The 16814-nt window shown below is 40.5% G+C and overlaps 1 protein-coding gene across 9 annotated transcripts in view; it reads right to left on the minus strand.

Annotated features, from left to right (window-relative positions):
* Positions 1–16814, minus strand: part of SOX5 (SRY-box transcription factor 5) — a 651718-nt gene that overhangs the window by 337487 nt on the left and 297417 nt on the right. For 5 of the 9 annotated variants that reach the window (XM_054078736.1, XM_054078719.1, XM_054078746.1 and 2 more), the window contains one exon: positions 6078–6238. The exons of the other annotated variants lie outside the window; for them this stretch is intronic. The gene's annotated coding sequence lies outside the window, so the exon portion shown is untranslated. The remainder of the gene's footprint in view (positions 1–6077; positions 6239–16814) is intronic. 9 annotated transcript variants of the gene reach the window in all.

Genomic DNA, 16814 nt, shown 5'->3' on the forward strand with positions numbered 1-16814 from the left:
TCAACCGGCTCCTTAAATTCACCATCTCGGGGTCCTTGCTGCTTAATAAAGACTACAGGGTGTTGAGAAGCACAGTATATTATTTCATTAAGTGCTTTTCGGGAGAAGGGGATTTAGAAGTAAAACTGCTGGCTTTGTGTGGCAAGGTTATGACCTTTGACAACTTTGGAGCTTATCTCTTTCATCTTCCCACTCCCCTGAGACCCCGAACTTGCGGAGGGATGGAAGTGGGTAAGTTGGGGCCAGACAGAGTCCAGCATTGTTGTGGGGCTGCCTCCTCTCCCTCTCCCTCTCTCCCTTTCTCTCTCTCTCTCCCTCTCTCTCTCGCTCTCTCTTTTTTTCCCCCTAAACAAAACAGATCTGAACTGAGCCAAGGAAACAAAAATGTATTGTTCCTCGCAGATGGAAGCGAGTGTCGCCTAGGTAACCAGATTAATCTCCTTTTTCTCTCCCTTCCTCTCTTGTAGTGCGGTAATCGGTGGGCTCTTTTCACAAAAAAGCCAGCCTCAAAGCTGGGGCTCTAACTAGGTTCCTAATTAGCTGCAATTTACAATGAAGACAACATGATGAGATAATAGAAATTTGCAAAATAATGACATACCTCAGCAAAATATTCCTCCTCCTAAGAACCATTTTTATACAAAAACAATAAAGAGGGCCCTTCTAAAGCAAAGCTGGAAAATGGTGGTGTATTATGTGACACAGAACATTATTGTTCGCCTCTTGTTCCCCCAATCAACAGCTTATTGTTTGGCATCTTAAATAAAAATGACTCAAATACAGGCCACATAATGATCTCCATTGCGCTAATACACTGTATATACAGAGTAGTCAAAAATGTACCCAAGCCAAGGCCAGTGGGGCTGATAAAGTACCAGAGCCCAGAAAGGTAATTTACAATACAATGCACTAACTATTATTACTGGTCTTAATCACACATATCTTTCTGATTTCTGTCAGGATGCGCTCTGACATCAAAAAAGGGCACCCAAACAGGGGGCAGCTAGTTAATGAAATATGATAGATTGCATTTGTTTTCATGTGGTGGTTAGCTCAAACGAAGCAGCCTCCAGACTGTTAGCCAACAGTCTTCTCTTGTGCGACATCAAAGGCTCCCATTGACGTGGGGAGAGGGAGGGTGCGGGAAGGGGGATCGTGGGGAGACAGCGCAGAGGGAGGAGCGCTGAGCAACTCAAAGGACCATTAAGCATAATCTCTACCTTATGGCCAAAAGCAGAAAGCAGAGAAATATAAGGGGCCAGAGCTGACCTGCTGCTGATTTCAAGAAGCAGGAGTGTCAGCACCTCCACACACAGTGGAAGAACAGCGCAGCCGATGTGCTGCCGTTGAAATTTGGCATTTTGCTGCACAAGGCTGACTTGTCATTGGAGACATGAGGAGTACATCCCTGCTGGAGCTGGATAGAGAGGAGAGTGAGGAGAGGAGTCAGGAAAGAGAGTTCAGGGCAGTTTTGATCTCAACAGAAATCTTTCATAAATAGCAACAGATTATCTAAAACTGTCAGGAATAACAGCGGTAGCAATGACAACATAAGTCATCCCTTATTTATTTGTGAACTCGTCACTGTTGACTGCTGCAGCTCCAGATATTCAAGAACTCCTGATCAACGGGTCGTCCCCTAAATGAGAGCAACTACAGCCACTTTGGGCAAGGATAGGAAAGCATTATCATATACCCTGACCCAGTCCTTTGGTTCCTCAGTATGGCAAGAAGCCTAACTTCCTTCACAGAGCAATTGAAAGGAATTACAAATGTCGTATTATAGAAAGAGCAAACCAACTGCTGAAAACCACTGACAGGTTACCTGGTTCTAGCTGTATGGCAAGGTCCTGCCAGACAGTTTACAATAAGGGCTGTCCATCCAAAGAAGCATTATAATACTGCTGCCATCTGTTTATACAACTTCTTTCATCTTGAAGGATCTCCAAGCACTTAAATGGTATTATAAGTCAGCTGAGGAGAGCTACAGAATACATTAATGATGAACATTATGCTATACAAGAACAAGGAGCAGATTTTAGAAGTGCCCCTAATATACACATTATACTGACCACTGCCATGAGATTTTAAACAGGAGACAGAAGAGACAGGACTTCGTTTTTTAAGATGTTATTCAAAACACACGAGAAACACACAGGGGTACCCATTCACCCTGAGCCCATTTGGAAGTGCAATGCGACACTTTTAAATCAATGGCAGTGAACCTGTAAACAATTATTAAAAAAAGAAGCATGTAAATTTAAGACACAGAACAACATTGACAGTAGGCTTCAATTCTGAAATTGTGTTTGCTATAAACAAACGTACCTTGGTCTGCAGACATTTCTAGGAAAAAAGAGAACAAGGTGGACAAATGTGAAGCATTCAGTCTTTAAATGGAAATAAATGACAATAAGTGATTGATGGTCAGATTCTGGTGTGTTTACTCATGGTTTATACTATTCCTTCCATGCAAAGTCTGATTCAGTAGGAGTATTTGCAGAATAGGTGTTAATCAGTGCAAGAGCATCAAAAATAGCTCTGAAAACCGAAGTTATGTGTAAGGTACTTGAACTGCCAGTAAGGCAGCCCTACTCCAATAAGTACTGAGCATCTTCTTATCCCATTGACTTCTTCCTGCACGGGAGCTGGCAATCTACCAGAAGTATCCTGACTGTCAAGATACAAGAAGTATCCTGACACACAGGATCAGGCAGCACTAGGAAAAGAGCAGGAAAGTTAAGAAAACTGCTTTGAACCTGTGAACCCAATTCAGTGGAAATCCTGTGTTGACATGACTGAACATGGAAAGAAATGGAGTCACTGGTGCTTCTTTGCAGCAGCCAAAGGCCAGACCTAAAGATTTATGTGTTAGTTTGGTTTTGTTTCCAGATTCTATATACATTTCTCTGGAAGACCAAATATACAGCCTTTTCTTTTAAGGCTCACCTAAAAAAACCAGACTCAGTTCACAATTTAGATTTCTAAACACAGAAATAAGCTTTTACCTGGAGCATTTTTCTCCCTTGGAGCATATACCCTACTTTTGCTTAATCTATCTAGAAGTTCTGTCATTGCATTCTTAGATAATCCTGCATGGAACAGCCACTGCGCATTGAAAAGCAGGAATGGTGTTGCTGTCCTATATATCCTATGCCAGAGTCAGAATGGCAGCTCTGTATCTGTGCAGCCAGGTATGATTAACACCAGCTTGCCACTTTACACAGAAACATTTGCTCTTCCAAGCAAGCGCTTCCTCCATCCATCCAGCTCCTTACAGAGCTCTACCTGATATTGCAGGCACATAACTCAAATTGAATTCAATGGGATATCTGTATATTCAGCAACTGAAGGTTTGGGACCTTAAATATTGACCTTTCTCTATAAAAAATCATACCCAATGTACCATACGGTACCCTGCACCATAGGAGGCCAAAACAATGGGCAATATGAATTCAGTCACACACACATTTTCTTTTTTTAAAAAAAGCTAACAGAACTATTTGTGTAAATAAATGTTGCAAGGCTGGGTGTCCAGTGCATTTTCTTTCCCTGGCTGGCACTGGCTGAATCATCCACCATGAATCCAACCGAGATCATCTACACTATTCCACTGGAATAGCACCTGCACCTTTGTGGCCCTGAACTGCTCTGACAATGCAAATTTACAAACAGCTTTTGAAACATGCCTTAGACATCCTTCAGTATGAGCAAAATCTGATGTGTGACACAACTGGCTCACCTTTATTTTATTATCATTATTACCACTCTTACGTTTTGGAGAGCTATGTCTCAACACATTTCTCTAGCATTTCTGATAGCCTTCAATCTTCCTGCATTTTCTACCTTTGAACAACTAGCAAACAGCAAGAAAAACTACATAAACAAATGGGTTCACGCAGGACACAAGAAAATCCATGAAGCTAACTTAAGTTTAATGTTCTTCAATTCTTTTCCTTCTTCCTCTACCCTTGCCCCTGCCCCCCAGGGGAGGTGTGAGGAATGGTTTAAATCAATAACCAAAGGTTTCAGTTTTACAAACCCTTGAGCCATTAATGCGCTGAGTCCTCAGTGCACCCATCATAACCTCCCCTCCCCCCCCCCCCCCCCCCCCCCCCCCCCCCCCCCCCCCCGTGCATACACCCACACACACACCCCCCACACCACACATATAAAAGAAATACTCCCAGCCTGGCATTAACAATGTTCGTTCAGTGCTTTTTACTTAAAGGAAGAAAACAATTAAGTGAAACCTTGAAGTAATCTCATTCTGCCTATTTAGCCTCTTCATCCCTCAATGTGTGGTTAGTAAGTGTTGCAATCAGGGGCTAAGGCCTGCTATCATTCGGCCTTAATTAAAAAAGACACAAGCAGTGGAGCTGTGAATTAGAAATGTAACAACGCACTACCCCTGATTAATTCGAGGCTCATGTTGGATTAATAACTCCAAACAAAGAACAAAAGGAAATTGTTATGCGAATTGCAGCCCTCCCAGGCCAGACAAAGGTCAAATCACAGGATTTCAATTTCATCCGGAGTCGCTTAATCAACTCCCTTGGAAGGAAGACCATATGCAGTCCTGAAAGCTACCCATTGTAGTCGTGTTGTCACTGGACCTGAGAGACAGCACAGAGATAATCCCAACTATTCCCCATCTTTTCTCCTTCTTGGCTGTTTCTTTATTTTCTTTTTAGTTTCTGTTTTCTTTTTAGTTTCTGTTTTCTTTTTTTCCTTTTATTTTCTTTTTTCTTCTTTTTTTTTTTTTTTTTTAATATAACAAAACCCCTTCATTAGGGCTAATGATTAAAGAATAAGGACACTACTTGTCAGAAAGCAGCTTTTGTGGCTGCTGCCCCATGGAAGCACCCCAGCTCTCGCTGCCCATGCAGCTGCAGAGGCAGCTCCTCATTTTAAGGGGGGTCTTCTCCAACTGCAGAAGCCACATACGGCTGTGTGTCAGCATCATGCAGTCACTGACAACGAACAGCATATTTGAGGTGGGGGGTAGAATAGGATGCATGGCACACATTGCATGCACTGCTTACACCTTAATACAGAGGTCTTGTGGGTACATCAGCTGAGGAAGTAGTATATTACTGTCCTGAAGACCTATCTCTGAATGAAATTAAGCCACAGAGAACAGAACTACATATTTTCTTGCTGTTCACCTCCAATGAAATGATGATGGAGGAAAACAGATCTCAATTTTCATGATCTAATATACATTGTACCTCCAGTAAGCAGACACAGAGTATGTCCCCCACTTCCACTGAATATGACTTCTCAAGTAACTTTTCACGGCAAGGCATTTGATACAGACTGCAGAGCTCATCCTATATAAAAAAAGGGAAAGCTCAGGTCTGCCTAGGAACCTAGTATGCCCAAGAACAAGTATACAAGCCTATAGAAATTGAAAAGGAGCAAGGATGAAGCTTGAGAGTGGGGATCTGCAACAAGGAGCTCATTCCCACCCCCACTAACTCCCTGACGGGTTCTGCCCATCAACCGAGTAATGTCAGTTTGCTGCACAGCTGTGTGCAGCTGGTCCAGCCTGGATGGTGCAGGTAGTCTCTTTCTCTCAGACAGATCCCTAGTGTTCACACACGACATTTCAAAAGACACTCTAGAATGTCTCAGGACTTTTTTTCTGGTTTATATATTCTCTAGCAGCAACACAGTTCAGGACCAAATTTACTTTTTCCAGGAACTGGCTCAAGAACAGAGCCAAGAGCCAATAACACTTCCCACCTTGCTGTAGACCTCTTGCTTAACTCAAACAAATCTCTCCTGATTCACATGGAAATGAGATACAAAGATTTAAGAAACAGTCCTTTTTTACTCTTAAATTTGGCGCCACACATTCCATGTGTGCATTCATTACTGTAGGATTGCTGACACAGGCATCACAGCTTTCTGACTTGATTTTGCCAAAAGAGATACCTTGAAGCTCAATAAAACTACCAAAAAAACTGGTACTGATACCAGTAGTTTCAAACCCTGAAGGCACCAATGAATAAGGGTTAGGATTCACACATCAAGACACCTTGGCAAATGCAGATTCTGTAGAAACCTCTTACCTGTGTTAGGCGCTGGAATGAAATTGCAGATCACTCAGTGAACTTAAAAGAAGATGCTGTTTTGACTTTCAGCTTGGGATCATCTCCACTCAATTCTGTCACAAACTACAACCGGTCCTCTTTCCAAGGGGCTGCTAACACACCTGCTGTCTCTGTATTAGCTGTTGAAGGGGAAGAAGTGATTTATGAATTGGCCCACTCTGAAGCCCTTTCCCACTCAGAAATATATGCCAGCTTTAAACACTAACCCTGTAAATGACTATTCAACTTCTCTGATGCTTTTCTCTTACATATCTGTTTGCTTTTACTTTACATATTGATTTCTTAGCATGCAACCAAAAATTTAGATGAAATACCTACCGTGCTATGGCAAGGGAGAGTCACATACTCAGAAACTCTTTTGCCTGTGTCACACCGAGTCATTAAATCCAAATTACATGGAATGCAAAATCTGTTAGACATAAATCCCTCACCACCTCCAAAATGTAGAGTATAATTTTTGAAATATGTTACTATTAGAAGCACAGTAGCAAATGATATTATGTGTGCTACCAGTTATTCTAGCTATTTCCACTCGTCAGTGCAAAAGTAAGATATAAGCTTTAACTGTGCAGCTCCAAAACTTTAGCCCACATACTGTAAAAAAGGCAACCTCTATGCACTTCTCAATAACAAGAAATAGGAGGACAAGCTTGTCTTTTTCCATTATTCCTATAACAAGTGCTATGGAGCAGTTCTTCATTTCCTTGTCCCAACAACACAATAACCTCTTCCAAAAACACTGATGCTTTATAATGAATTGTGAACCTGAAGTTATTATTCTTATTATTCTATGATACAAACCAAAAATTACTTGCATATAGACTTTGAGTAGAGTCAAAGACTTTATAGTGCTGGACTCCACTGTAAAAAATCTTCACTGGGAAACACTCTGTGCCTTTTGGGAAAGTGTCTACTGTTGGTGTTCACTTGTGTTACTGCTTTATGGCAAGAAAAGGGTTTGCTTCGATAAAATCCAAATGGACTCCCCTCAGACTGCATACCAACGTCCTACAACACTGTTTTACATGAAGCTTCCTCTTCTTGTGTCAGATGAATATAGAACTTTGGCTTTCATGTTTCTAGTTAAGCTTGCAGCCTTTAATCTAACAGGGGGAAAGACTGGCCCCATATTTCCACTGTATTCTAATTACCCAAGAACAAATACAAGATTTTCTTCAACAGATAGCACACACTCGTGAATTTTAGGCCCTCATTTCACAGCGCTGGTCCCCAGGCCCATGAAACATCATTACTCCTCTTAATACAGGATACGCATCTCTTACTGACCAGAGAATAGTGTGCAAATAAATGCTAGACAAGAACTAATGTGTCAAGAAAAAAAAACCAGCTCCGTATTTGGACGCTGTGGTGACCAGACACAGCCACTGCTATTGTAATACAAAAAAGGCACCTAAGATGTTTTTTTTCTGCTTTCTGCAGAAAGCAGCAGGGACAGGTAGATATTGAGGCATTTGCTCCACTTCCAACCCAAAGGCCAGCACAGGCCAGGTAGCCGGCAGCTCCTGTAGCTTACATCAGATGAAAATCAGCTACAAATCTGCTGAGGATGGTGAGGAGAACAAGTTATTTAAGTAGCTGCAGAACCAAACAGCCCCTATTGCGAAGTTCAGCACATGCATTCTGCATCGCTAAATCAAACTGCCCTTCTTTGTAGCTCCTGCATATGTTGCTGAGAAAAACAACTTCCAAGCAGCTAACTCTTGGCAGCTGACAGGCGCAGCCTTAAACCTTCCCCATACCACTTCCAGCACATCTGCCTACCCCTCTGATGCAGCTGTGCTGAGGCAGGTGGGAAGACAAGGCAAGCCCCAGTTAAGCTACACCCTGGACACAGCAGACTGCCCTGTACGTCCATGCAATCTCTCAAAATCAAAAGTGGCTTAGAGCCCATCCCATTCTCCATCCTTCTCTCAGATACTTGCAAAGACCAAAGGGGCCTATGAATTTATATAAATCCCAAAGCATCAAGAGCAGGCAAGCATTTTAAGCTGCCTTCAACTTGACTTGCTCTCTTCTTTTCAATATCCACCTCAAAGCTGTGTACCTGTTTCTTTAAGCAAATAAACCAACACATTTCTCTGATTTTACTTGACATTTTTTCCAGTCCTCTCCCTTCACTTAGAAGCTTCATCCGTCTTTTCCCTCCCACTCAAACAGGTCGCCTGTGAGAGATATTCTTCCTCTGCAGCTCCTACCAAGTGCGCAGTAGCTTTCATGTATCTATACCTCACTGACCCTTCAACTCTTTTAAAATCACAGATAAGAAACAACATTTTCTTATCTTGCTAAGAACAGGGAACACTTTTCACTTCTATTACAATATTACCCACAATATTATCCACTTCTATGAAGCAGACAAAGAAAAAAAAAAGCATAAATATGGTTGTTTTCTGCCAAATTCCAAGTAACAATTAGGATTACAGTTTTTCAGTGGGTAGCACTCCAAACCATACTGTAAGCAAGCAGCTGTGTCAAAAGATTAAACATGATGGGACACGCAGAGAAAACCAGTTATGTCAAGTGCATTTGTCTCTCTTCAAAAAATCCAACCCAACCAACCAAAAATAATGTGGGTTCTTCTATTCACTTTACCAAAATGCCACTTTGGTTAGAAAGACAAAATCAGAACACAGCAAATTAGGTTTTAATTCTGGATGTTTTTTCCAAAGAAGTCCAGCACCTTTGTTTAAGCTCAATTTAGCAGAGCTGCTGGGCAGCTACTGTGCTCTCTTTCAAAGGTAGCTGCTCCTCAGTACTGGCTGGCATTAAGCAGAGCAGGATACACAATCCTTATTCCCATAAAGGTGTTTAATATACATAATTAGTCCCAGTGATATAAATAGGAAAATATATATGGAAAAAAGGAGGGCAGGAGGATATTTACCTTTCTGCAATGAAACCACACAACAAATACATCTATCCAGCACACTGGAAGTTACTTTCCAAGGATCCCAAACAATAACTGCCAACATAGCTACATGGATTATGTATTCTTAGTTTATAGGAAAAAAATGGAGTAATCATAGAACACTTTGGCTTGGAAGGGACCTTATAATTCATCCAGTTCCAGCCTCCCTGCCATGGGCAGGGACATCTCCCCCTAGATCAGGCTGCTCATAGCTTCATCCAGCCTGATCTTGGACACCTCCAGAGACGGGACACCCATGACTTCTCTGGGCAACCTGTCCCAGTTCCTCACCACCCTCACAGTAATGTCTTGTATCTTTGGTAATATGACTATTGTCTGATTATTTTTTTTTAAGGAAGAAATAGGTTTAGTGAAAGTAATTTGTGGGAAAAAGTTTTTCCTACTTAAATAATTAAAATACAACAAATAAAAAAAAATATCAAGAAGATATCTCAGTTTTGACAAAATTTCCATGACAGCTTTGACATGCAGAAGAGAAGTCAGAGCAGCAAAAGAGGCTGGACCTCTGAAGCGGGCAGAACAGAAACTGAACCTGTTTCTACCAGTCCACCACTAAGACTGTAGGTGCTAGAGTCTTCCAGCTTCTGAGGAATTACTTTACGAAAGAATTATTTTTTTCAGTTTAGGCCAGCTTTAATCTTAACTGCAGGGATTTTCAATTACTGTTATAAATCCAGAAAAGCAGTAAAGTTTCTCCTTTAAGGTTATTAAAAATAAATTCCTTGTAAAACAATTATAGTTTCTATAGTTTTCTATTATAGTTTCACAAGGTGATCAGGAATCTTACCCAATTCTTTGTTACTATGATGAGGAACTACACAAAGGAGTAAGGCCAGAGCTTACCAATGTTGCCTAAAAAGAGAAAGCTTAGAAAGAGGTTCCAGAAGCTTGACAGAACCAGATCCCATGGAGCTTTATTTCACCATTGTCTTGTCTATTTATTTATTTATTTATTTATTGTGAAATCTGTCTCCTTTGCTTTGATGCCTTTGATTGAAAGGTATTGTGTAAGTGACTCACATTTGCACAGCTCAGAAACATAAGCACCAACAAAAGCCAAATCATACAATTTGGTATATTTGCTTGCTGACTAAACACTTTTTCTTAGATCTTTCTTTGCTTGGAGGGTAAATTGTTAGTTTCAAAGCTGAATGACTGCTTCACTAAGCTGGTAGCAGACTATTGTTATAGTGTGATAATTAAGGGATCTTAGTTCTTAAACAATGATGATAAAACAGAAATCCCTCTCCCTTTTTTCTGGTTTACCTTTAGAACTGAAATCAGAGCACACTAAATGAATAATAATTTGCACCTTCTGTGAGTGATAGAAGATTGAATCAAATTTTAACTAGACTTTATTCGTAAATCCCTCAGGATGACATAATTACTATTCAACACATACCTTAATTAGCTGTATACATCTATTTCATAGTATTTAACAGCTTTAAACATCTCTTATAGTCTGTTAAATGGATGTTTCATTCTTATAAAATTGAACATAATCCTGAATTTCCTAAACTGGAAGAAATTTGCTCACAGAAGTCAAGAAATTACCTAGGAGTTGCTGTCTCTATTGTGAAATAATTATCTTTTTTAGCATTTAAAATTTTGTTTCAAATTCACTAATTGAACAAAGAATTGATAATGCACTAATGTGAATTACTGTTGCTGCTGCTTCTTTCCTTTTGATGAGAAAAGATCAGAGTTGCACTGTTGGGTGAAAAAAAAAATTCTACTCAAACTTTTACACAGAATTTGAAATGAATACAAGCCAAGTTGGGACACAATTTCTTTTTCTAGTTTTGATTACAGTATGACCTTACCTCTAGAAAGCACTATTGCATTCATTGCCCCATCATCGATCTGAAACAGGCTGAAATTTGACAAGCCATACCTTCAGATGAAACTGAAGAATTAGTATTTGGGATCTTGATCCTCATCCTGTTTAAAAGCAGGTACTTGCTTATACACAAAGGCTGTTCTTAAAACTAATGGGCTCTGCAGAGCAACACAGCCCAGCTCATACACTGCAGGCTGCCTTAGCAAAGGCTGGGTGCCTATGCCACAAGCTGAGGATTGCCACCAGATCACAAGCACAACCTTCCCTAAAATGCTCCACTGCTTAATTTTGCTGACAACAAAAGTAAATGATGATGACAATGATTCTGTGCAGACACATATACACATGGTATGTTTTCATTATTTTGTCAAACTGCCCCAAGTGAGATTAAGACGTTTATTTAAACACTTATTTTATACTCATGTCATTCACTTTCTGTTCTTAAAATTTAATGCACAAACCGACTGGTTCTTCATAACAACTCATTGTTCCTGGAGCCAAATCTAAATGAAGATGCTCAACAAATGCAGAAACAACAGAGGCTGTGTCCACGGGAGAGGGGAAGGCAAAATTAGAAGCGCTCAGCTCTCCCAGCTCCCTTGGCTTCACTGGGACCAGAGAGAAAGCAAGAGCACCACAGCCAAGGAAAGGTGGTACTGTCAGGTTCCAGGACCTAAGAGCATGGGGAAAGGGCAAGACCATGAGGCAGGATGAGGCACACATCTGTGAGATAGGAGAAACTAATTGACTTGAGAAGAGGACTAATAATCTGAAGGATATTTTAGGTACCACCCAGTCTCCCAAATGTCATCAGACCAGTACTTAAAATTGTAAGATTTGCCATAAACAGTGATGCTTAGAAACAAAAAAGACCTTAAAACATACACAAATGTCTTTGACTGTATTTGAGATCCTTTTGCTTTTTATCTTTCTCTTACTTTCTTAGGGTGCCCTCATGTCGCATATTCAAGTTTTTCAGTTCATTGGAGTAAAAACTTGGTTTTACATAAGTGGGGACAGAGATTCTCACACATTCATGTAATCTCAGAACAGGGCTTTACAAGACACATTACATATTGTAGGCTTTAAGATAAAACTGTAGGCATGGTGTTGGGAAACTAATCTGTTTCATCACTAAAACAGCGTCGTGAAACAAAACAAAAATAAGCTTATTCAGTCAGAAATGCTTCTCATTTCATAGTTATGTTTCTTCCAGTGTGTATGGTGAAATTGTAAATTCCCAACCATTAAAAATTAAAAAGATAAGTATCACTCTTAAATACATAAACTTGACTCCATATCTTCCTCAGCAGATTTAGGGATGGAGAAAGAAAAAAAAAAAAAAGAGGTGGAGGAAGGGTATTTATGACGATATGCTTTATACCTTACCAGCACCTTCCCTTGCACCTAAGTTTCAGTCTAGCCTTGCTCTGGTCTCAGCTGTAGCAACATTCTCAACAAGAGAAAGTTAACTGGGTTCCCAGCTTTCCTGGAAACTGTACAGGCTATAGCCAACACCTACAAATCCACTGTAAGTACTGGAAACTTATTGGAAGTCAGTGCAGGCTGGGAGCAACAGGCTGCTCTGCTCCTATTGCGCGATCCTAAAAACAAACCAGGCTGCAATCTCCTGAGGCAGCATCTGTCCCTGTGCAGCCCCACAGGTTCCTCCCGGACAGCACACTGCCGGAACCTCATTTTGAGGCAACAAAAAGATGGACCTCATGTTGCTGCACTGCACAGCTATCTTCAAGTCATTACCCTGGAAAAGAGAAAAGCTATTTGTGCTCTCCACAGTGAACTTGCTCTTCTCGATTTTCCAAACATTACAGTGAAACTTTCCTGCCTGTTGTTTCGGTCATGTGTTTTGTACTGGAAAAACTGCAAATCACAGGGAGCAAAAATGCTGCCATATGTAATTACTGTGCAGCATTAGAATATTCCTGGATACCCTCTAATTACGTAGAGTGCTGTTGATATGCATATCAAAAAAAATCATATTGATTACTTACATATCATACTGGAAACAGAAGTAGTTTGAGCTCAGCCAGCTACCTAGGAAAAACTACAGGAGGCCAAAGAAGGATTTACAATTCTTTTCCGCTTAAATGACATAATCTGTGAGGAAACATGCATTTTGATGAACTGTATTATAGAAGAACATTGTGAGGGTTTGAAAAAGCATGATAGGAGATCCAGGCAGCACAGACATGCAATTTCAAGTGCCCTAAAAAGGATCGTAGTACCAGCTCACGTGGATCATGCACTACATTTGGTCCCCAACTGAATCCTACGGCCTTACAATACTTATGCTATATTCTTTATCATTTGCATTATATATTATTTGCATTGCAGTATCCCCAGGAAGGCCTCCAGGAAACCCAGTCAGAGTATTTTCATGTTTGGCTGATTAGTTTTGCATCTGCATAAAAATATTTGCCTTGTTGCCTTAAACCTTGACTTCAGTGAGGAAATGCACAAAAAGCAGGAAATAAATCTAATCTTTATGCTTTCTATCTCCAAATTAATAAAATGTTTAAATAATTAACTTATAATAATTAATGATTAAGTTAATGATATGAAGAATATCTTAAAGTTAACAGTTTGTCACATTTCTGAAAGCACTTCTAAGTTCTGCTGAAGCCCCAAGGGACTGAAAAACCTGTTGAGTGGAGAGTAGGGGCATCTGAGCCATCAACAGTCATTTCAAATTGAGTTAATATCTCTATGGAACACCTGACAATAAAAATCCGCTAAGGTTATACCTGCTGTGTTTGTCTGTGATTTCACCACAAAGACAACAGCACTTGCACGTGAAATCAATTATGTGGGTAATACATGGGGAAAAAAACTCTGACACATATGTATGTCTCCAGAAGAAAGAAAACTTGACAAAAAAAATCAGGTTTGCAGCATTGTTTTTCCTAATCACGAATTATTGTAAGCAGAGATATTGTCTCTATGTACTGCATGTTGGCACAGCCACAGTTCTTTCTTGTGTAAGTAATGTAGGATAGCATTATACAAATTGCAAATATGGCACTTAATTTTACTAAAGAAAACAACTGATGCAATAGCAGCTACAGCAAAAATAGGATGGTAAATAGGTTGATTTTTATCAAACACTTCCTTGGCACTTTCGATAGGTGATAAAGATACTTCATGGAAGCCACACACTCAGTAACTGCCTATGCTAGTTATGTCGATCGAACCAATTTCAACAGTGTCAAAGGAGACTTCACAATCCTAGAGTAGGAAACACAGATGCAACTAAGTCAGTTAAGTGATTTGGCTTTATTATTTCCTTAAGAAAATCTGAAAGAATTCCTGGACTTCGATTAATTTGGACCTATAACAAGATCATTGGATGGAGAAATCAGTCAAACATGGAAGAAAGAATGGAATAGATTAATTTCTCACCAGCCATTTACTTTGGTGCCCTTCAGCTGAGAGGCATTATGCTATTCTCAAAGAATTAAAAAAAGCTCCAAGTGGGAGTTGCCATGCAGTGCGAAAAAGTGAACGGCATATTTGGGATCTGGAAGGCAGAATATATCTGAAAAAATCTGAAAATTTATAGTCCTAAATCCCAAAGTACAGCAGATCTGTGCCCTGATTAGCTTACATTCATCCAAACCTTCTTCTGTGCCCTTCTGTGCTTAGATTAGGCTGTGCACACAACCTATTTTCTATTTATGCAACATCTGCTCTGCTCTGAGATTGCAAGCAAGAACATTTCCAGGCTCCAAAGCAGGATGAGATTACAGATTGGCAAACTGAGCTGGATAAAACAAGGCTGGAGCCACAAGATTTAGGTTCAACTCAGATTATTTAAGATTCCAAAAATGCCTCTATTTTGCTTTAACACAAGTTAAACTTTTATACCTCCCTGTGGTTTCCAGAAGGAAGGGAAACAGAGTGCTTAATTAGTAAAAGTTCATCTAGTGCTGTTCTCTCACATGACCAGAGTGCCAAATCTTGTGGATATCATGTGTAGTACCATAATTAAACTTCCATCCTTGATTATTCAGAACTTGGAGAGTCATCTAAGCCTTGTCATCCAGACACAGTGATGTCCTCTTATCACTGGAATGAAGAGGGGAGTCCAGGATGAAAGAGGATGTCCAAGCACGATGCTAGCATGAAAAGCACTCACTTTATGGGAATATTTCTGAGACAGAGAGGGGAAAGATGCTGCAGTGCTGCCGAAGCGAGGGGAGATGGTGGGGGCACTCATGCAGGATCCCATGGAGATGACCAGTTGAAAAGAAGAGAAAGGTGGGGGGGGTGAGCTCTTTTTTTCCTAAGGAGCAAATAGATGTTTTCTGGTAACAACTGTGGTAAATTAACACTGGTTCCTAAGAAAATCATCTCTGTGGGCAGCAATACCACGATTTTGTCTGCAGAAGTGACAGCCACTATGCGTGGAAGATCTAGTTTTCTTTTTTTTTCCTTTTTTTTTTTTTTATGTTAATAGCAACAGGCAGAAGATTAAACATTTGACCAAGATGACAACATCAGGGCTGACTGACAGGACCACAGAGCTTTTCTTGCCTTCCTGCTAGACTTGGAGTCACTGATTGCATCTCACACTCACAGGCACAGTACACATGAACCAAAGAGATGCTTTGCTATTGAACTGACAATTCAACAGTCCCACTGATACTCTGGGAATCCACAAGCTCACAAAAATACCCCACGCAAAGTCATGAGCTGGCTAGAAAGACAGCAGTTTACCAGTTTGATTATCCAAATACTTTCAGCTGGGTTCAGTGGAATAATAGTTCACTGATAGCCTTAAAAAAAAAATCCTCCAAAAAAAAAAAAAAATCCCTTTTTACTTGGCCATGATTGAGGGTTTTTTATTTCCTTGGAGGAGGCAGCAAGACAAGGAATGCCATTCAGCTAATAGGAACTGGCTGCATCAAAAAGCAGCCAGGATTTCTCCCTCTCCCCATTCTTCCCCTCCCCAACACAATGGACCTGAAAACAAAAGACAGATTATTAGGTTTAAGTATGTAGCCCATTCTCCACATACCCCTCCCCCCTTCCTCCCACCCCTTCTTCGGCGCATCTGGTAACCATGTGTGGCAAGTGCTAATGAAGACTTTCCTGAGCGAGCTACAATTAGTTCCGACTGCCGTTCGCCTCTCTCGGCTGTTCCGAGGATAAAAACCAACACAAACCAAAACAAAATCTTCCCTTCACTCTTCCTGAAGCCTTCCTCTCACCCTGGGATTCCCCCTCCTCATCATGCTGCTGAAATTAAACAAAAAAAAAAAAAAAAAACCAAAAAAACTATAGGCAAATACTTTCAGTCTCTCTCCTGCCTGATTTTTTTCTCTTTTCTCTCTCTTTTTTTTTTTTTTAAATCAGCATTTTATTCATTTTGATTGAACACGACAGGCAGGCAACAGTGCTTCTATGATCCTGTCTACAATAGAGAATTGTTAAACAGATGTCCATTTTTTTTTTTTCCTTCTAGCCTGGCAATATTACACACATAGCAGTTTTATCTGCTTGAGCAGATCAAATTTGTGTGTGTGTGTGTGTATGTACGCACGACCGTGTGTGTTGCCATTTGGAGTGATTAGAATAAGCCGCACAGAGGCAAGATGTATTTGTGCACAATTAAGCCCATCTCCAGACCGCACATTTTTGTTTACTCTTGGTCTCTTCTCCTCTCCCCAATCAAGATACTAATAGAGCTGTTTCAAGTTTCGACAAGGACCACATTAACTGCTGGTTTCCACATGAAACAGAATGCCAAACTGCAGCCTCTCCCCAAGATCTAAGCGGCAGCCTCCCTGTCCTCCTTTACATTTCTCTCTGAAACCACCATGGCCCTCCCCTTCGAAATTCCTAATGATTCCCCCAGTAGACACTCTCGGCACAACGGAAAGTT

The sequence above is a fragment of the Cuculus canorus genome, chromosome 1, assembly GCF_017976375.1.
Source record: "Cuculus canorus isolate bCucCan1 chromosome 1, bCucCan1.pri, whole genome shotgun sequence".
In the NCBI taxonomy this organism is placed as follows: Eukaryota; Metazoa; Chordata; class Aves; order Cuculiformes; family Cuculidae; genus Cuculus; species Cuculus canorus.